The sequence below is a fragment of the Hypanus sabinus genome (assembly GCF_030144855.1).
Source record: "Hypanus sabinus isolate sHypSab1 chromosome X2 unlocalized genomic scaffold, sHypSab1.hap1 SUPER_X2_unloc_2, whole genome shotgun sequence".
Taxonomy (NCBI): domain Eukaryota; kingdom Metazoa; phylum Chordata; class Chondrichthyes; order Myliobatiformes; family Dasyatidae; genus Hypanus; species Hypanus sabinus.
In genome coordinates this window covers 1,590,763-1,611,576 of record NW_026778990.1, presented here as the reverse complement: position 1 = coordinate 1,611,576, position 20,814 = coordinate 1,590,763, and the positions used below count along the sequence as shown (strand labels likewise).

Genomic DNA, 20,814 nt, shown 5'->3' with positions numbered 1-20,814 from the left:
CGGAGTCCGAGAAAGCAGAGTCCTGGGCTTTGGCTAAGTGGGCTTCGGCGTAAGGGGACTTCGGTAAGCTTGTGTGATTGCTCGCTGAGGGGAAGAAGGTAAGGTCGCTAGGTGCTTTTTAGACTTATTCTATTAATCCAGTTCAGGTATGGGGGAGACAGTCAGAGCAGTGGTGTGCTCCGTATGCAGTATGTGGGAAGTCAGTGTCAACACAGTTGTCCCTGATGACCTCAACTGCAAGAGGTGCGTCCAGCTGCAGCTCCTATCAGCCCGAGTTAGGGAGTTGGAGCTGGAGCTGGATGATCTATGGATCATTCGGGAGGTGGAGGCAGAGATAGATAGGAGTTATCAGGAGGTAGTCACGCCAAAAAACCAAGAAGTAGGCATATGGGTGACGGTCCAGAGAGGCAGGGGGAGCAGGCAGAGAGAGCAGAGCACCCCTGCGGCCATTCCCATTAACAATAAGTATACCGTACTGGATACTGTTGATGGGGATGACCTACCAGGAATGAGTTGTAGTGGTCCTGCCTCTGGCACAGAGGTTGTACCCTCAACTAGAAAGGGGAGGAGGGAAGAGAAGAGAGCGATAGTTTTAGGGGATTCTATAGTTAGGGGGGCAGATAGGTGATTTTGTGGGGCAGATCGGGAGTCTCCGATGGTATGTTGCCTCCCTGGTGCCAGGGTCCGGGACATCTCAGATCAGGTGCAGGCTATTCTTGAGAACGAGTGCATGAACGCAGATGTAGTGGTCCATGTAGGGACCAACGATGTAGGTAAGGTGAGTGAGGGGGTCCTGAGAGAGTTCAGGGAGTTAGGAGTGAAGCTGAAAGGCAGGACCTCCAGGGTGACAATCTCGGGATTGCTAGGTGTGCCACGTGCGAGGGAGGCGAAGAATAGAATTATTATGCACATTAATACGAGGCTGAGAGCATGGTGCAGGAAGGAAGGGTTCAGGTTTTTGGATAATTGGTCTTTGTTCCAGGGACATTGGGATCAGTTTCGAAGGGACGGTCTACATCTGAACCTGAGGGGTACTAACATTCTTGCAGGAGTGTTTGCCAGTGCAGCTCGGGGGGTTTAAACTAGATGTGCAGGGGGCAGGGATCCAGATCCAGAGGGTTGGTCAGAAGGAGCATGGTGTTAAATGTGAATAAGGTTTGGGTGATCTTGAGAAGGTCATCAAAATTCAGGGTGCAATTAGCCCGATGGAAGTTCAAGGAGCTGGATTAGGTACAGTAGACAGTGTTTTAAGCAAAGAGAGGAGGAATGGGCTAAGAATTCTATACTTGAATGCGCGTAGTGTCAGAAATAAGACAGATGAGCTTGAAGCTCAGATGAAAATGGGGAACTACGATATTGTTGGGATAACGGAGACATGGCTGCAAGGGGATCAGGCCTGGGAATTGAGTATACCAGGGTATACGTGCTATCGCAGAGACAGAAATATGGGAAGAGGGGGTGGTGTGTCCCTGTTGGTGAGGAATGAGATTCAGTCCTTAGCAAGAGGTGACTTGGGAACAGGGGAAGTAGAGTCTGTGTGGATTGAGCTGAGAAACAGTAAGGGTAAAAAGACCCTAATGGGTGTTGTGTACAGGCCCCCAAACAGTAGCGTGGATATTGGGTACAAGTTGATTAGGGAGTTAACATTGGCATGTGCTAAAGGTAATGCAGTCGTTATGGGAGATTTCAACATGCAGGTGAACTGGGAGAATCAGGTAGGTGCTGGACCACAGGATAGGGTGTTTGTGGAGTGTCTAAGGATGTATTTTTGGAACAGCTTGTGCTTGAGCCAACCAGGAACGAGGCTATTTTGGACTTGGTGATGTGCAATGAACAGGAATTGATAAGTGATCTTGAAGTAAAGGAGCCATTAGGAAGTAGTGATCATAACATGATAAGATTTATCTACAATTTGAGAGGGATAAGGGCAGACCAGAGGTGTCAGTGTTGCAATTAAATAAAGGAGACTACGGAGCCATGAGGGAATTGCTGGCTAAAGTTAAATGGGCGGATGCCCTGGCAGGAAAGACAGTGGATCAGCAGTGGCAGATATTCTTGGGCATAATACAAAAGATGCAAAAGCAGTTCATTCCAATGAGAAGGAAGGATTCAAAGAGGGGGAAGGGGCCACAGAGGTTGACAAAGGAAGTCAGAGATTGTATAGCATTAAAGAAAAAGAAGTATGGCAGGGCTAAGATGAGTGGGAATACAGATGATTGGGAAAGTTTTAAGGAACAGCAGATCTTAACTAAAAAAGCAATACGGAGAGAAAAAAAATCAGGTATAAGCTCAGTCTAGCCAGGAATATAAAAGGGGATAGCAAAAGCTTTTTTAGCTATGTGAAGAGAAAGAAGATATTTAAGAACAATGTTGGCCCCTTGAAGAATGAATTGGGAGAAATTGTTATGGGAAACAGGGAAATGGCAACAGAATTTAATGCGTACTTTAGATCTGTCTTCACCAGGGAGGACACAAGCAATCTCCCAGATGTATGGATATGCCAGGGTCATAAGATATCAGAGGAATTGAGACAGATCGACATTAGGAAAGAAACTGTGATGAGTAGACTGGTAGGACTGAAGGCTAGTAAATCCCTGGGTTCAGAGGGTCTGCATCCGAGGGTTCTAAAAGAGGTGGCTTTAGGAAATTGCGGATGCATTGGTAATCATTTTCCAGAGCTCATGGCATTGGGGGCAGTGTTTCAACATGTATAGAAAACAGTTTGGCAGATAGAAAGCAAAGGATAGCAGTGAATGGGTGTTTCTCGGACTGGCTGGAGGTGACTAGTGGGGTACCACAGGCCTCTGTATTGGGACCACAGCTCTTTACGATTTATGTCAACGATTTAGATGAGGGCATTGAAAACTATATCAGCAAGTTTGCTGACGATACTAAACTGGGTGGCAGTGTGACATGCGAAGATGACGATAGGAGAATACAGGGAGACTTGGATAGGCTGGGTGAGTGGGCAGATACTTGGCAGATGTCATTCAATGTGAATAAGTGTGAAGTTATCCACTTTGGAAGCAGGAACAAGAGGGCAGAGTATTGTCTGAACGGTGTAGAGTTAGGTAAGGGAGAAATGCAAAGAGACCTAGGAGTCCTAGTTCACCAGTCAATGAAGGTGAATGAGCAAGTGCAACAGGCAGTGAAGAGGGCAAATGGAATGTTGGCCTTTGTTACAAGGGGAATTGATTACAAGAGCAAGGATGTCCTTTTGTATTTGTACAGGGCCCTGGTGAGACCACACCTGGAATATTGTGTACAGTTTTGTTCTCCAGGTTTAAGGAAGGACATTCTGGCAATTGAGGAAGTGCAGCGTAGATTCACTAGGTTGATTCCTGGGATGGCAAGGCTGTCTTATGCAGAGAGATTGGAGAGATTGGGCTTGTTCACGCTGGAATTGAGGAGATTGAGAGGGGATCTGATTGAAACGTTTAAGATAATTAAAAGATTTGATAGGATTGAGGCAGGAAATATGTTCCAGATGTTGGGAGAGTCCAGTACCAGAGGGCATGGATTGAGAATCAGAGGTCAGTTATTTAAAACAGCGTTGAGGAAGAACTTCTTCTCCCAGAGAGTTGTGGAGGAGTGGAATGCACTGCCTCGGAAGACGGTGGAGGCCAATTCTCTGGATGCTTTCAAGAAGGAGCTAGATAGATATCTGATGGATAGGGGAATCAAGGGATATGGGGACAAGGCAGGTACTGGGTATTGATACTGAATGATCAGCCATGATCTCAGAATGGCGGTGCAGACTCGAGGGGCCGAATGTTCTACTTTTGCACCTATTGTCTATTGTCTATTGTCTTTTGTCTAAAACAGGTCCTGATGAAGTGTTTCTGTCTGACCCGTGGACTGTTTACTCTTTTCCTTAGAAACTTCGCGGCCTGCAGTTCCCCCAACAGTTTGTGTGTGTTACTCTGCTTTAAATATACTCAATTATTTGGCCTCCACAGCTGCCTGTGGCAGATTCACTATCCTGTGGATAAAGGAATTCCTCCCCATCTCTGTCCAAAATGGAAATCCCTATAGTCGGAGGCTGTGCTTACCGTTCTCGACCCACCCACATCCTCTCAACATCAACTCTCTCCAGACAGGTGTCAGAGAGATCTGGCGAGACCCTTCATCAGGACCTGTGTAGCTTGGATTACCAGCATCTGCAGATTGTTTCCTGTTTGATTTTTGAAGCAGAAGTTAATAAGTAAACTTCTTGATCAGTCAGAGTCTCAAAAGTTATGGGGAGGAGGCGGGAGAATAGGGTTGAGGAGGATAATGAGTACATGAGTACAGGCCCAGAACCATCAAACACTCCTCATCTGTTAACTCTTTCATTCCCGGACTCTTTCTTGTGAATCTTTTCGACCCCCTCCAATGCCAATACATGTTTTCCAATAGAAGGGACCAAAACTGCTCACAATACTCCAAGTATGGTCTGACCAATGCCTTATAAAACTTCAGAATTACATCCTTGCTCTTGTAGTCTAGTCCATAAGTATTCCATAAAGTATTCCATAAAGCAAACATTGAGTTTGCCAATCTTACCACAGACACAGACTGCAAGTTAACCTTCAGGGAATCCTGCACAAGGACACCCATGTCCCTTTGCACCTCTGATTATTGAATTTCGCCCTCTTTACAGAATTGTCTATGCCTTTATTCCTTCGACCAAAGTCATGCCTGCCTAAGTTTGTACCTGCCAAACTCTACCTGTGCTTCAAGATCCTTATTCCTTATACTGGTGCATTCAAATAAGACCAGAAGACAAAGCAGCAGAAGCCATCCATTCGGTCCTTCGAGTCTGCTCCGCCATTTTATCATGAGTTGATCCATTCTCCCATTTAGTCCCACTCCCCCACCTTCTCACCATGAGGTTTGATGCCCTGGCTACTCACATACCTATCAATCTGTCTTAAGTACACCCAATGACTTGGCTTCCACTGCGGCAAGAAATTGGATGCACCACACTCTGGCGAAAAAACAATTCTTTGCATCTCCGTTCTGAATGGGCGCCCTTCAATCCTTAAGACATGCTCTCTTGTACTAGACTCCCTCACCGTGGGAAACAACTTTGCCACATCCACTCTGTCCATGCCTTTTAACGTTTGAAATGTTTCTGTGAGTTTTCTCCTCATTCTTCTAAATTATTGCTGATTTGCCCTGTCTTGACCAGTGTCATCAAGTATTCCATAACCCCATACTTAACAATTGACTCCAATTTCTTCCCAACCACAGAGGTGAGGCTATCTGGTCTATAATTTCCTTTCTGTTGTCTTCGTCCTTACTTTAAGGGCTAAGTGAGATTTGCAATTTTTTACTTCTCTGGCGCCACGCCAGGGTCCAATGATTTTAGAAAGACCATTTGAAATGCCTCCACAATGTCTACTGCGACCTCTTTCAGAACACTAGGGTGCAGTTCATCTGGTCCGGGTGACTTATGTGCATGTATGGCTTTCATCATTTTGAGCAGGTTCTCCCTTGTAACAGCAACTGCACTCACTTCTCTCCCTCGGACTCTTCAACACCGGGCACAGTGCTGGTGTCTTCCACGGTGAAGAATGATGCAAAATATTTGGTTTATCTGCCATCTCTTTATCCCGCGTTATTATGTATCCAGCCTCTTTTTCTGGCGGTCCTATATCCACTCTCATCTCTGTTTTATTTTTTTTATAATAATTGAAAAACAATTTGATCTTGTTTGCTAACTTGTTTTACAAAGACAGGTGTGTAAAAAGGGCCCAAAGGATCTTTGGAGACCAGAGTCACACCAACCACAAACTGTACCAGTTGCTACCATCCGGGATTCGGTACGGCAGCATAAAAGCCAGGAGCAACAGGCTCCGGGACAGCTTCTTCAACCAGGCCATCAAACTGATTAACTCGTGCTGAGACAACTGTATTTCTGTGTTATATTGACCAGCATGTTATACATACTATCTATCATAAATTACTATACATTGCACATTGCACATTTAGGTGGAGACATAACATAAAGATTTTTAATCCTCGTGTATATGAAGGATGTAAGTAAGTAAGTCAATTCAATTCAAATCAACTTCTTGTTTATATTTCCACTCCCAATCATCCTTTTAGTTCCTCTCAGCAGATATTTAATAGCTTTCCAATCCTCTGTCTTCCTACTAATTTTTGTTAGCTTTATGCCCTCTCTTTTGTCTTTACGTTAACTTGTCTTTCCTTGTCAGCCACAGGATAAATAAATACATACATTTATTTATTTTTGGAATAAATCTATCCGTCACCTTCCTCATTTCCCCAGAAACTGACACAATTTCTGCTCTGCTCTCATCCCTGCCAGCACCTCCTTCCAATTTGCTTTGGCCAACCCTTCTCTCAGACCGCTGTAATTTCTTTTACTCCTCTGAAATACGACAATGTCAGATTTTACTGTCTCCTTATCAGATTTCATGTTGAACTCAGTCATGTTCTGAGCACTGCTTCCTAAGGTTTCTTTTAACTACTCACCTCTGGTTCAATACATAACACCCAATCCAGTAGAGCTGTTCCCCGAGTAGGCTCAACGACAAACTGCTCTAGAAAGCCATCACATTGCATTCAACTAACTCACTCTCTTGAGATCCTTTACCAACCTGATTTTCCCAATAGACCTGCATGTTGAAATCTCCCATGATTATCATAACATTGTCCTTTCCATCAGCCTTTTCTATTTCCAGTTGTAATCTGTGGGCCACAACCCACTGACTGTTGGGAAGCCTGTATATGACTGCTGTCAGTGTCATTTTTACTTTTGCCGTTCCTTGCCTCAACCCACAAGGATTCAACATCTTCCAATCCTACGTCACATCTTGCTACTGATTTACCAGCAGAGCCACGTCACCCCATCGGCCTTCCTTCCTTCCTCCGATACATTGTGTAACCTTGAACATTCAGCTCCCAACTACAACCATCCTTCAGCCATGATTCTGTGATGGCCACAACATCACACCTGACAATCGGTAATAGTGCAACAAGATCATCCAGCTTATTTCTCATACTCCATGCATTGAGATATAACACATTGTGTACTGTATCTGCTACACTTTTTTAATTCTGCATCGCTAATGCACTGATACTCAGGTAGCTGGCTGCAATTTTCTCCTCTCATCTGTCCGCCCTATCTGACAGCCTATCTTTGCATTTTACTATCAGTTCTATCGCTTCACTCCACTTCCAACCCCTCACCCCACCAAATTAGTTTAAGCCCTCCCCGACAGCTCTATCAAACCTCTCTGTGAGAATATTGTTCTCCCTCGGGTGGAGGAGCGACCTATCCCTTTTGAGCAGGTCATTCCTCCACCAGATGAGATCCCGATGATGCAAGAACCTGAAGCCCTGTCCCCAGCACCATCTTCTCAGCCATGTTTATCTATCAAATTATCCTGTTTCAACCCTCACCAGCACGTGGCACAGGCAGCAATCCAGAAATTACAACCCTGGGGGTACTGCTTCTGAACTTTCTACCAAGCTCTCCAAATTCTATTTTCAGGACCTGTTTGCTTTTACTTCCAATGTCATAGTCACAAATTTACCGAAATATCTGGCTCTTTTCCCTCCCTCTTTAAAATGCTGCAGACTCGATTCGAGGTATCCCTGACCCTGGCACCCAGGAGGCAACATACCATTCGGGTGTCCCGTTCACATCAATAGATTCTCCTGTCTGTTCCCCTGACGATTCAGTCCCCGATCACGACCACTCCCCTCTTCTGCCTCTAACAACAGTGAGAGATGCTGATCCAGAAGGGGTAAGAGCTACGTCAGTCAGAGTCTGCACTCACAGGGCACATGAAGGACTTGTGTATTTTCCTGACAATCCCTGTCACCATACTGATATCTGTTTTTATTCCCTACAATATTATCATCAGTATTAAATTCCCAGTTCCTCTGGTAGATCCAAACTCATGACCTGGTGTGTTAGTGCAGTGTGCATGGGATCAGGACACAGTGGTCCATCTGCCAGTCCCGTGTATTGGTTGTATTGTGACCCTGTGCCGGTGTGTCCAGGTGTCTGACATCTCCAGCTGACCATGCGACAGTGATGCCTCCCAGTCGGTGGGATTGATGTGAAATATACTTCCGTTCCCCTTCAGCCCAATATTACAGACAATCTTTGCCTCAAATAGAAACTAAATTAAGCTTCAAAAACAAAGGGAAATGAATCTTTGTAAGTTTTACCTCGATTAAATGCATCAAGCGTTTCTCTCAGCACTGTGTTCAACAAATAGGGGTGATCGAATTTTTCAACCGGTAGGATCTCATCTGTCACTGACAATTCCTGGATATCGTCATTAATCCTGTAAGTATTAAACTGCTGGTTATAAATTGCTATTCTGAACTATTTTGCAAATCCATTCAGGGTTTCTGTAAAGAGCCTGTCCTACCTCCTGTTCCGACGAGCTTCCTCCTGAAATAAAACACAAATCGGATTAGACTTGGACTTTCTGTCCACATCCTGAATTTCATCCAAGTCATTACAAGGTGTTGAAAATTCCCACTCCCACAGTCACTTACACACACGGACAATACAGAACCACAGGGTAAGTTACAAGGAAAGTTTCTGAATGTCAGACCATTACCGAGAGGATGAAACTTATAGGGAAGACAGGACAGGCTATGCATTTTCATCTGGATATGACGTGAGTGTGATAGGATGGAGGAATTTCAGATCAGTGATGTATCTGTTTGTGTGCGGGTGGAGGAAGTACCTCAATTTATCGGGAGACTTGTGAGGTGATGTAATTCTAGATGGATTTTAACAAATTCCACAAGGAATTTCGTGAGGAGGATGTGGAACTCAGTGCCACAGGAGTGGTTGAAATGGAACAGCAGAGACTGACTGTAATGGGGAGGCTGGATAAACACGTGAGGGACCAGGGAGTTCAGGGCACAATTGCTGGTTGTGGTGAGTAGGTGGCAGGAGGATTGTGAAGCTGGGCAATTGAGAGGAGGAAATGAGCCGAATGGCCTGGTTATGTTTTGAGCAATTGAACGTTCATTTGAATGTTATCTGTAAAAGTAAAGAGACAGTAATAGTTTCCCTAATCTTGCGGAAACTGGATATAGAAGATAAGTCTGATGTGTGGGTCAAATTCTTTGTTCTCACGGATTGACAGAGAGACCCTCACACCCACCGCACCAGACACACTCACAGTCTGTGACTGGAACCGGGTGTTAATGACAGTTTTAGGGGATATTTAATACAGAATTAAGGGCACAGTCAGCAGCTCTGTGTTATAATCAGAGTAAATAATTTCAGAGAAATTTGCATTCTGTCCTGGGATGTACAGAAGTTGTGGAAGACCGGTTTTGGGACAACAACAACCCTGAATAGATGCATCAACTCTCTGGTGAGAAACAGTTTACTGCCATTTGTAAATACTGTGTGTATGAGCAATGCATCTGTTTTCTCTCTGCATTGTATTCTGCGTTAACCAGTCTGGTGAGTGAGGCCATGGTAAAATTGAAGGGAATAAGTTACGTATTCATACTTTGTTCTGCACAGTTTTGAGCTGGGGAAGGGCGGTTCTTGACCGCTGTGTTGCAGCTTACTTTACAATGAATTACCCTGAAGCTTCATCGCTTCAAGATTGTATTTTGCTAATGAAGGACTGAAAGCGTATCTTGGACATTTTGAAATGTCATTATTGGAGTGATGGGAGGGCGCATCATGCAGGTATAACAACTTGTGTGAGGCCGCCAGCAGCGGCAATTGATTTGTTAGAATTGGCCTCTGTGCTGTGTTTATTTCAAATATACCACTGTTCATTTAGTGCCCTTTGACAGAAACAAAGTGAAATAGAATCCCTCACCTTGAGAAATATCACACTGTCTTTTTGATCCATCTGTTCCTTTAACTTTGAGATTTCCTCCTGAATAAAACTTATATTCTCTTGAATCTCCCGAAGATTTTTCTCCATTGGATTGAGAATCCTCTTCTCTTCTTCCCTCAGATCCCTGAGTAAGCTCTGCTCTTTCTCAGTGATAATCTGGCGCAGTTCAGCAAATTGGGATGTGACGTGGGACTGAACGCTGTGTGACTGTACCTGTTGAATGAAAGGTAAAGATTAATATACTGCATTGCTGTGCTCTGTTTCTTTTTGTCGTTCGGTTCGGTCTATTGGAGTCCATGCTACTTCTGAGTGCATTCTCGTCAACACCATTCCCTCACGTTTTCCTGAAACCTATTCTCTCTCATTGACCATAAACCCCCATCTGATTCACGCACACCCTCCCCAACTTCACAGGGTTCATCGTAATTAACCATTCATCCAGCATGTCCTTGGGATGAGTAGGAGTCTCTCGTGGTCACAGGGGGAGCATGCAAACTCCACACAGACAGCAGCAGAGGTCAGGATCGAACCCAGGTCACTGGAGCTGCGATACTCGGCTATTCTGCATGAAATGGAGCAAAACTCGACAGTAATATCAGAAATCCCGCTCAGGAAGCCTCACCAGAACTCCGGAAATCTTCTCTTTCTGTTGCTGCTCCTTTTCCTGGAAGTCTGCTTTTTTTTTTGTGAGAGAGTCTAAGGAAGATTTTAGCTGATCCTGGAAGTCAGAGAGTGAAGGAAATAGAAACAAAGATGCATCAAAAGAAAAAGGTGATCAAACCCGATTATCACACAAAATGCCGGAGGAACTCAATGAGTCAGGCAGCATCTATTCAGGGGATATAAATAGACTGTGTTTCGGGATGAGACCCTTCATTAGGACTGGGAAGGAATGGACAGAAGCCAGAATAAAAAGGTTGGGGATGAGAACCAGCTGACAGGCGACGGGTGAGACAACGTGAGGGGGAACCTGGGGGAGGGTGATGAAGTGAGAAGCTAAGAGGTGACAGGTAGAAGAGGTAAACGGCTGGAGAAGTAGGAATCTAACACGAGCGGACAATCGACCATGGAAGAAACGGGAGGAACTGGGCTGTTTGCGGCCCTGAATGGTGACGAGGAAGGATGTTAGGAATCAGGTCCCTATTGTCCCGCTTGCAGGGGTCGGTGCCAGGAGGGAGATCAGTGGAGAGGAGCGAGTGGATCAGCGCGATATAGCATGTAGAGCACGATCCGTATGGAGAGCGGAGAGTTGCGGGTGCGGAGGTGGGCTGTGGGACGGAGAGATGCTAGAATCCCGTTGGAGATGGCGGAAGTTGCAGAGAGTGATGTGTTAGTTATAGAGGCTCGTGTGATGATATATAGGACAAAGGAAATATTTTAAGTATTAAACTAACGTTAGTTTTTACCTTGTAGATTTTAACAGCTTCTTTAATCGGCATGAAGTGGTGCTCTCTGTGTTCCTCCGCCACTGCACAGATCAGACAGATTAGTGTCTTGTCCGTTTCACAAAACAGCTTCAGTTCTTCCTCATGTTCCTCGCAGTGACGTTTACTTTCCTTCCCTTTCGGATTCAGGTCAAGATTTCGAGCTTTTTCAGCCAGATTTGCTAAGGCCCGATTCACCATGAGGGTGCGGTCAGCAAACTCCTCTCTACATTCCGGGCAGGAGTTTCTCTCCTCCCTTTCCCAACACCGTGTGATACAAGAGCGACAGAAGTTGTGTCCACACTCCAGTATAACCGGATCGATGAAGAAATCCAGGCAGACGGGACAAATTGCCTCCTCGGTCCAACTCTCGGTCTGTCCTTTCGAAGCCATGTTAACTCCAGCACTTCCTGATTCAGAATGCTTTCACTTTCGGGGAGCTGCTGATCCCCTGCAGTACCACGATTGTCCACTACGCGCGCTGCAGTCTCAGGGAGTGAACATTCTGCTGCTGGATGTGTTCAGTGGAAATTCTGGCTATTTCCATGTTAGTGTGGAATCAAAAACAAATTAAAGAGGGAAAAGATAAGAAAACGCCCAAAAAGGTAAGAAAACGGTCTAATCCCGGCTACGATCGTAGGTGAGTCGGCTATATGCCCAGCAACCCCATCTCGTAAACACGTAGAGCAACAAAAAACGTTAGCTGAATGTCCAAAGGCCCCATCGCTCCGATCGAAAGGACCTTTCCGGATCGAGATCCTTCATCTGAACTGTCTCAACCCGAAATGTCGATTCTCCATTTCCCTCAACAGATGCTGCCCGGCCCGCTGAGTTCCTCCAGCAGCTCGGTTTTTATCTTTCTGCAGGTCTAAGAGAGTCAGAGTGGAGTGTAAAACGGTGGATAAGTAAACAGTGAAAACATGCCATTAAACTGGGGATGTGGAGTGAAGATTTGAGGAGAGAGATGTAGTGGTGATGACCGACCTTTGGTTGCAGGAAAAAGCACAGGACTGGACATTCTACGTCGTAGGGTGGAAAATGTTAATTTTTCGGTAAGGTCCTGATTTCAACAGCCCTTCGTGAGAAAAACTTCATCACTTGACCCATGCCCGTCCTCTCTCCAATAGAGGGCCTGGTCTCCTTCACTCTGGATACAGATCAGATGTTGATACTTTTTTTGTATCAAAATAAGCTTTATAAGCTTTATTCAGAATGATAAAACGTGCCAATACCTTTACCCAATTAATTTACATTCGTTCTCTCTGGGGTATTCTGTTGTCTGTTGTTGCTCATGTTGCCCCTGGGGTGGTTAACAGTAATTGCGCTCCATGTGCGCTCTCACCAGGACCCCATATACCTTCAGAGCAGATCGTTATTCTTGTATTCAAACCTTCCTTCCCATTTAATGCTCTTCATTTAATATCGAACTCAAACAGTGAACAGACACAACACAGCCTCAGCCATGAATTTAAAGAGCAGGTGTTGCAACAGTTTGAGCGTCATACGGGGGGCCACGGATCAAGCAGGGAGTCACAAAGGGAGAAATGTGGGAGTGTTGTATGTCTGAGCCCAGCTGTGTGTGTTTGTGTATCAGAATCATGTATAATATCACCGGCATATGTGGCGAAATTTGTTGTTTCGTGATGGCAATGCATAGTAATAAAACGTATAAATTTCAATGAGTATTTATAAAATTAAATTTGAAATATAGTGCAAAACAAGAGGGAAAATCCTGAGGGGGTGTTCATGGGTTCATTGTCCATTCAGATATCTGATCGTGAAGGGAACAAGCTGTTCCTGAACCGGTGAGTGTGTCTTCAGGGTCCTGTACATCCTCCTTGATGGTAGCAATGAGAAGAGGTCATGTCCTGGGTGATGGGGGTCCTTAATGATGTATGCCAACTTTTTGTGGCATCATCTTTTGAATGTGTCCTGGATGCTGTGGAGTTCAGTGCCCATGAAGGAGCTGGCTGAGTTTACAACTTTCTGCAGCATTTTCCGATCCTGTGCAGTGGCCTCTCCACACCAGGCAGTGATGCAACCAGTTAGAATGCTCTCCCCAGTACATCTGTAGAAATTTGCAAGTGTCTTTAGTGACAGACCGATTCCCCTCAATCTCCGAATGAAATACAGCTGATGTTGTGCCTTCATTGTAACTGCATCAATATGTTGGGCCCAGGATGGTTCCTCAGAGATGTTGAGAAAGAGGAAATGGAAACAGCTCACCCTTTTCAATTCTGATCCCACGATGAGGACTGGTGTGTGTTCCCTCGACTTCCCCTTCCTGAATCGACAATCAATTCTTTTGTCTTCATGATGCTGAGTGCAAGGTTGTTGCTGTGACACCACTCAACTTGCTGATCTATCTTACTCCTGTACTCCTCCTCATCACCGTCTGAAATTTCACCAACAATAGTTGTGTCATCGACAAGTTTATAGATGAGCCTAGCAACACAGACGTGGGTGTAGAGAGAGTAGAACAGTGGGCTGAGCACGCATCGTTGAGGTGTGCCAGTGTTGATTGTCAGCAAGGAGGAGATGTTATTTCTGATCCACACAGACTGGGGTCTCCTGGTGAGGATCCAGTTGCAGAAGGAGGTACAGAGGCCCAGGTTTTGGAGCTTGTTGATTACAATTGAGGGTTTGATTGTGTTGAAGGCTTAGCTGTAATCAGCAGCCTGACTTGTGTATACTTATTGTCCTGGTGATCTAAGGCTGAGTGGAGAGTCAGTGAGATTGATCTGCTGTAGAGATATTGTGGCGATCGGCAAATTGCAGTGGGTCCAATTCCATGCACAGACAGGAGTAGATTCCAGACATCACCAACATCTCAAAGCATTTCATCACAGTAGATGTGAGCACCACTGGGTGATAATCATGGAGGCAGTTCACCCTGTTCTTTTTGGGCACCGGTATGATTGTCGCCATTGTGTGTGTGTGTGTGTGTGTGTGTGTGTGTGTGTGTGTGTGTGTGTGTGAGAGATTTACGAGGATGTTCCCTTACTCCATGTAGATGCTTGTCAAAGTTTTCCATGTCACGCTGCATCTTTGCAAACTTGAAAGGAAGGAGAGGCACTGCCGTGTTTTCTTCGTTATTACACTTGCAGTGCTTATAAAAAAGTATGCGGCCACCTTGGAAGTTTTCATCTTTTATTGTTTTACAACATTGAGACAGAATGGATTTAGATTTGTTTTATTCACCATGATCAACAGAAATAAAAACTCTCTTGAGTCAATGTGAAAACAGATCACCAAAAGTGAAAAAAAGTAATTACAAATATAAAATAGAAAATATTTGAGTGCATCAGTATTCACCCATACATGTCTGTATTTTAAACCTTGCAATCCCATTTCAGCAGTTTGAAGATTTGATTTCATTTTTACATACAGAACCTCCCCACCCCTCTGCCTACCTGCCTGTCCATTCAGTACAATCTGTATCCTTGCTCATGAAGCTACCAGCTATAATTTTCTTCAGCCACCATTCAGTGATGCCCACAATGCCAATCTGTAATTATGACACAAGTTCATCTCCCTTACTCCATGTATTGCACGCATTCAAATATAAAACCTTCAGTTCTGTATTTATCACCTTTTTCATTTTCTCACCCTTTTGCATTGCAACTCATCCCGCCTACCGACGTTTTGCCCCATCGTCAACCTCTCGATGGTGGCAGTCTCACTACACACTGCCGCTGTTTGAAAACTAACAACATTCTCCTCAACCCTATCACTTCAGTTCAGATCTGCTGCCAAATTAGTTTAAAACCTCACGAACAGCTCCAGCATGGATACTGGAAGACAGCCACCCCCACCCCTTCCGAGTTCAGGTGTAAACAGTCCCTGTTGTATAGGTCCTATGTTCACTAATGTTCCCGGAGTCAGAAGCCCTGCCCCTCCGCACCAGTTCACAGCCACACTGTCATCTGTCAAATCATCCTGTTCTTACCCTCACTGGCACGTGGCTCAGGCAGAATCGAGGCATCACTACTCCTGAGGTCTCTTTTCAGTGTTCTACGTCACTCCCGAATACGTTTGTATATCTATTGAGGACCGCACCTTTCCTACCTATGCGATTGGTCCAATATGCACCAATATTTCTGGTGACCACAGTCCACAGTTGCCGGCTCCTTCTGCTCCCCTCCTCTGTGTGATCAATTCGAGACCCCTCAGAGGTCATTGAAGTAGCTGCAGACGTCCAACAGCGGCCTCGATAACCACCTGCCGAGGCTCTCTCTGCATCGGCTGTTGTTTCCACGCCCGGAAGGTCCGGGACGGAATGGCTCCCCGAATTAACACCTGTTAGCCGGGGACAGACACGGCGGATAACAAAATCAAAGGGAATAAGATCTGAAGCAACAGATAGATATTTCGGGGAAATTTCAGACAGTTTCCCCGAATAATTGTGGGAGATATTCCAATTTCAAAGCCCTGGACCCCAATGAGATATGGAGTATGATTAGTGATGCTTCTAACCCGCTAGAAAAACCAATGGCGTTCCATGATTGGCTCACACAGACTTGTGCCACTCCTCAGGGTTATATATGGAACCTCTCGGGCAGGGACAGGAAGGTGACCGGGAGCCACCAGAGGGGCTGATGTGTAATACAAGCCATGGCACTGTGGGTCACCGAGGTAAGGGAACCCATTTGAATGACAGCCCGACTGCAAGCGGATTTTGGTGAATTTACCCGAGAACTACAGAAAAAAGGAGAATTCCTTGCGTACTTTGTAGCTCATTTTAACGATACGTGAGAGTCCCATGCCGGCAAACCCCTGGACAAATCAGTATGTCCAGCTGGCAGTGCAGACTTTTCTAAACTGTCTCATGCCCAAGCCTGCCCACTCCTTTAAATTAACTAATCTCAATTCGTTGTGTCAGACCTGGCCCCAGGTGACATAAATTCTGATGAATATGGAGCACAATTGACTCTTTAAAGGGACTGTGGAAAAGTGAGAGTGTGCACAGAGAACCGGTAGTGTGGAGATGGAGTTCGGGTCCCGACGAAGAACCCAGAACGGGTGGCAGGATCGTGCGGACGGTGCAGATGAAGAGGACACTTGGCTAAGGACAGAGACGGAGTTTGTAGGAAGAGGGGACATTGGGCCAGTGATTGACGTACTGTAATCACAGACAAGAATAATAAGGGGCAGGAAGAGAACCCGGATCACAGTAATACTCGACAGAGTACCACATTTACTCTCCACAATCCCTTAGGTCCCGGATAGGGCAGGCCAGAGGGGACGGTTCACAGTGATACTCGACAGAGTACTACATTTACTTTCCACAATCCCTTTGGTCCCGGATAGGGCAGGCCAGAGAGGACGGTGATACTGGTGGCTGTGATCAGGCTTACCACACAGGCAGGCACTTTTCACACTGTTTTAATCAGGTAGATGGTACACGATCCCCAGGACTCGCTCCACCCGGGTCAGGAGCAGTTACAACACCCCAACCATCAGGCTGTGGAACAATACAGCAGGGTATCTGCTTTCACCTGCTGTCCATAGAGATGCTCCCACAACAAATCATCGTACTGGGACTGTCTCAAAATGAGTGAAATAAGAGGTGTTTTGACTGAGACAGATCACATTCCTCTCTCAGAATTAGAGAAATACAATCTCACAGAATATTTACAGCGGAAGGGGTGGAATGAAGTTTCCCATAATGTGTGGAACCAGCGCTCACAGACTCAAAATCCGAGGACAACTCATCAGGACTGAGATGAGGAGAAATTTCCTCACCCAGAGTGCAGTGAATCATTGCAATTATCCCCACAAGATTTATAAATTGAATAGACATATCCTGGGGCTCAGCGGTGATGGAAAGTTGCAGGAAAGTGGTGCTTAGGTCAAAAGTCAAGCATGTTCTGAGTGAAGGGCAGAAGGGGCGCAAGGGGCCGAATGACCACGCATTCTCTATTTCTTATCTTCTGAAACACGAGTTTAACTTTGCCCCGCACTGTTTCTTGCCCAGTCAGATTGAACAGGGAGCGCTGAGAGCACCGGAAATCTATCGGCAGCCGCTGCGGTTATTTAATGTTCTCGTTGTTTATTTGCATTGGCGAAGTTTGTTGTCTTCTGCACTCTGGCTGATCTCGATTACCTGACATTCCATCAGTTTACATAAATGAAACATTAACGGTATAAGCCCACAACTGGAAGGATCAGATGGGGATCTCCCAGATTTTCTAACAGACACTATTGCTGCCAATTTCCATGGGGAAGGAAGATGATCTATCCTCCAAATACGATTCAAAAATGATTATGTTTTCTCAAGAGAGCTGTCAATCATATGTCTGGTCATACGATCACCCCTTCATGGGGATGCCTAACCTGCATTAATAATATTCTTATATCCACCCAAACAATACTTGACATCACTGATACTGTCATTGCTACATCTAACTTCCAACACATCAGGGTATTCATTGAAAAACATATCCCTATATTGTTTAACTTCTTCACTTAAATTATCGTGTTTACGAATCAGAGCAAATGACCCAGTCAGTAACGCAACCGTCCCCATTTCTGTAGCAATCTTCTTGCCTACATTAACCAGTACTGGATTATTATGATCCCTTCGAATTCTCCAATTTTCACAATCATTCTTCAAACATCTCCAGGTTTAATAACCCTTCCTGTATTATCTCTATACGATTCCAGTAAATCACCTCCTTCCCCACCATGGCCTGTGCCGTTCCATTCTAAATAATGTCAGCTGGAGACTGAGACAACATCACAGAAAAAAACGGATTTCTCTCAATTTGTTTTACCAAAAATTCCACCTCCTACCGGTGGTTTCCTATCCCCGATACAAATCCAAACTGAAGTTAAAGCCTTGCAAACAGATACAGGAAATGTTGATTCAATGTTCCCAAAGTAAAAGGCAAACTGAAGACAGGAAAATGATCAATCCTCAATGTTTCATCACCCATAACATCACACATACAGACTCCAGCAAGTATGTTCGAAACGAATGTTCAATCTTTTGCCGTTTCAGGATTATTATGGACATTAAATCTAGTGGTAACAACCAGGATACCTGTATCCATATAACATCCGGAGGTTTGACAGATCAAAAATAAACTTCTTAAAGTATGAACCCTTAGAAATTAGGGTTCTCATACTCCATTGCAGTATTTTTAATCCCATTATGTACCTTCACAAGTGGACTGGCAGCTTCATTTACAGCTTCCCATGTAACACCAATTACACCAAAATATCTTCCTGCAGCTTTCACAATAATTTTAATTCCCTCAGTATGACGAGATGTTTGATCCGTAGGATTCACCACATCCGTTACAAACATCACAAAATTCATTTTATCCACAAGTGAAATATCTTTATTGAGAGAACTGTGATGACTACATCTAATCACTGACGTCAGTCTGTTCGCTGGTTGGGAACACTGAATCAACATTCCCTTTATCTGTTTGCAAGGCTGACTGACGTTCATCTTGAGCAATTACCGTGTGAGCTCTCATTTGATCGACAGGCATCTCAGCCACTAAAAGCAGGGAACAGAAGTAAGTCTGAGCTACGACAGGCAGGGTTGAAATCTGCACCGGACCATAACTTTCCTCTTCCGCTCCGTGCTCATGGCAGAATTTACCGAGTTGTGATGCCCGACGGGAAATGTAGTTTATCTCCAAGCGCGTGTTTATGCATTATGTACATAGATTTTGTCACACTTTGCATTATCTGACAATTGCACCGTGACAGTGATGGCGGAGAGGAGAATCAGTGTAGCATCGCACTCAGATTTGGGATCAGTGCACAGTCACTATCCAATCAACACACACAAAATGCCGCAGGAACCCAGCAGGCCAGGCAGCATCTATGGAAAATGCACAGTCGACGTTTGGGGCCGAAACCCTTCGGAAGGACTGGAGAGAAAAAAAAAGCTGAGGAGTAGATTTAAAAAGTGAGGGGAATGGAGAGCGAAACACTAGGTGATAGGTAAAAGTGGGAGGGGGAGGTTCATCGGGAAGTTGGTTGGTGAAAGAGACAGAAGGCCATGAAAGAAAGAAAAAGAGGAAGGAGGAGCAGAGAGAGGCGATGAAGACGTGCGTGAAGTGGAAGAGATGTGTTTGAGGGCAGCGTTTATGGTAGAACGGTAGCCCCTTTCTTTGAAAAAGGAGGATACCTCCTTGATTACTGCAGATTTTATCTTGTCTGCGACAGTCACTGTCCAGTCTCCTCCTGACGCGAGTCCTGCAGTCCCGGCGGCAAAAGCCGTGAATCCCTACTCCGCCCTTCCGGGTTAATCACGTCCTTCCAGAAGTGACCAACCAGAGATGCGCACGGTCCTCCAGCTGTGGTCTCACCAACATGGAGCAGTACGGGCCCTTCTGTTCACTGTGTTGTTCTGAACCAATTGAACTGGTCATTCAATGCCTTACTATACCAAACCCTCCTGCCTGCACAAGGTCCACATCCCTCCATTCGCCTCACACTCACGTGGTATCTAATAGCCTCTATCGCGTCTGCTGTCTCCACCACCTCCCCCGGGCATTCATTCCAAGCACCCACCACTATGAGTGTGAAAAATAACTTGTACGCACATCTCCTTTATGCATTCCGTCAGATTAAATGTTATCCTATTACTCAGTGGTTTGCAGTCGGTTATCAAGTAGGTGGTTTCGGGGTTCCTGGAGGCACATGATAGAATAGCCCGTAGTCAGCGTGGTTTTGTCAGTGGAAAATCTTGCCTGAAATTTTGTTGGAATTCTTTGAAGAAATAACAATCCGGGTAGACGAAAGAGAAACAGAGGAATTTGTCTGCTGGGATTTTCAAAAGGCCTTTGACAAGGTGCCACACATGACGCTGAAAAACTAATTAAGAGCACATGGTATTACACAAAAGCTGCTGGTATGTAGAAATCATTGGCTGTTTGGCGGGTTACGAAGTGTAGGAATAAAGGTAATCTTTTCTGGTTGGCTGCCGGTAACTAGTGGCGTTCCACAGCGGGCTGTGTTGGGACCTCTTCTTTGCACATTACATGTCAATGGCTTGGATAACGGAATTGAGCGATTTGTGGCCAGGTTTGCGGATGATACAAAGGTAAGTGAAGGCGCAGATAGATTTGAGGAAGTAGAGAGGCTACAGAAGGTCTTCGGCAGATTAGAAGAAAGGGCAGAATGTAACAGATGGAATATATTGTCAAGAAGTGGATGGTCATGTACTATAGTAGAATAAATAAAATCGTAGACTATTTATTAGGTGATAGAATTTTTTAATGAGGTGCAAAGGATCTTGGGAGTCTTTTATCAGGATGCCATGAAGGCTAATTTGCAGGTTGAGTCGGTGGTGAGGAAGGCAAGGGTGGTGTTGGCTTTCACCTCGAGAAGACGAGAATATAAAAGCGAGGAGGGAATGTTGAGACTTTATAAACCACTGGTGAAGCCTTACTTGGAGTATTGTGAGCAGTTTTGTGCCCCTTATCTTAGAAAGGATGGGCTGACGTTGGAGAGGCTCACAGGATGTTCACATGAATGGTTCCAGGATCGATCCCCTTGCCGTATTAAGAGCCAATGTGGAT

At 45.1% G+C, this 20,814-nt stretch overlaps 2 long non-coding RNA genes across 2 annotated transcripts in view; one reads left to right on the top strand and one right to left on the bottom strand.

Moving 5' to 3' along the window:
* The window catches only part of LOC132385776 (uncharacterized), a 369,445-nt gene that overhangs the window by 56,601 nt on the left and 292,030 nt on the right, over positions 1–20,814 (top strand). The gene's annotated exons all lie outside the window — the stretch shown is intronic.
* LOC132385764 (uncharacterized) lies at positions 8,213–10,049 on the bottom strand. Its single transcript, XR_009509272.1, has 3 exons — positions 9,825–10,049; positions 8,397–8,419; positions 8,213–8,309 (listed from the first exon to the last, which is right to left on the bottom strand). It is a non-coding gene; the product is annotated as an uncharacterized LOC132385764 (long non-coding RNA).